This window comes from Tupaia chinensis, unplaced genomic scaffold, assembly GCF_000334495.1.
Source record: "Tupaia chinensis unplaced genomic scaffold, TupChi_1.0 Scaffold135196_1, whole genome shotgun sequence".
Classification (NCBI taxonomy): domain Eukaryota; kingdom Metazoa; phylum Chordata; class Mammalia; order Scandentia; family Tupaiidae; genus Tupaia; species Tupaia belangeri.
The window spans coordinates 162-1,392 of record NW_006195480.1 but is presented as its reverse complement, the minus strand read 5'-3'; the positions used below and the strand labels follow the sequence as shown (position 1 = coordinate 1,392).

At 56.0% G+C, this 1,231-nt stretch overlaps 1 long non-coding RNA gene across 1 annotated transcript; it reads right to left on the bottom strand.

Annotated features, from left to right (window-relative positions):
* Positions 1 to 44: 44 nt before the first annotated feature.
* On the bottom strand, positions 45 to 789 carry LOC102498025 (uncharacterized). The gene is made up of 2 exons (XR_336354.1): positions 498 to 789; positions 45 to 174 (listed from the first exon to the last, which is right to left on the bottom strand). It is a non-coding gene; the product is annotated as an uncharacterized LOC102498025 (long non-coding RNA).
* Between the last annotated feature and the right edge of the window lie 442 nt (positions 790 to 1,231).

Sequence of the window (1,231 nt, the reverse complement as noted above, 5' to 3'; positions counted from 1 at the left end):
CCTCCATCCTCGTACCCGGCCATGCCCACACCTCCCAGCACTCACCACTCTGCTCAATCACGCTATGTCTGGTACCGTTCCGGACGTCCCATCCCCAGTGCAGTGCCGCCTGTGGCTTTGCTGCCTTCGTCTGCTCCTGCTCTTCTGGTAAAGCTGGAAGCTCCTCTCCTGTCACTAGGAGGGGAAAAGCGCCCCTCCTGAGCTCTTGCCTAGACTCCCCTGCTGGCTTCAGGGCTTGGTTCTGAGGGACTTTTCTGGAAAATAAAGACTGCACCTGCAGACTGTGTCTGCCTTCAGGCTGGTGGAGCTCTCTGGGTCACCAAATGTGCCCTACCTTACCTGCCTCTGGAAGGCCCTACTTGCCAGCCACCTTCAGCATGGGTCCCCCTGGGAAGTCTTCCTGCCCCCTGTCTGGAACTTCAGGGAGGCTGGCCCCCTCCCCCTGCCACTCCATCTTCCATCCTCCTCGAGAGCCATCATTGTTCCTGCCAGTCTACCTGTGGCCGCCCCCGGCTTGAGCACAGGCGGCTCTCCCCGTCATCATCACCACGGCACCCGTACAGTGGTGTCCATACAGTGGAGGCTGGTGTGAACTGGATCGAATCAGGATCGTGTACCTCTGCAGGCTCAGCAGCAAGTGACCCACCAGAGCCCTCCCGTGCTAGGCACAGGATGATCTCGGCCACCCCCTGTGGCTCACTGTGGACTCAGGGAACCCTGACTGGCATCATCTCACTGGGTGACCAGAGCGTCCCGGGGACAGCCTGCTTCCCCTTTAAGTCTGGCTTCAGATTCTGAACCTGGCTACCTGCAGGGCCCTTTGTGAGACGGGTCCCTGTGTCTGAGTCACTCTCTCCATAACAGAACTCTGTGATGAGTTCTGACAGCAGGTGGGGAGTGGGCTCCAAACGTCATCTCATCCATGCCTGGCACCCCGCAGGGTCGCCTCTCCAAGCTTCAGGTCACAACTTACTTATTAAAACCATTTCTGCAGCCTGAGCTTTTGTGAACAGGTGCAGATTTGTGTGTTTCACTGCACTTTGCATTCATGTTCATGGTTTCTTTATTGCTAAGCATTTAAAATTCACTTACTCAACAAACTTTTCTCGGTCCTTACTGTGTTCGGGTATGTGCCACGAAGAAGACGTGTAAAGCCACTGCTCTTGTGGATAGGGGCTGGGCAGCAGGCAGGTACCAAGGAAATGCACACGATGATTTCAGAGAATGAGAA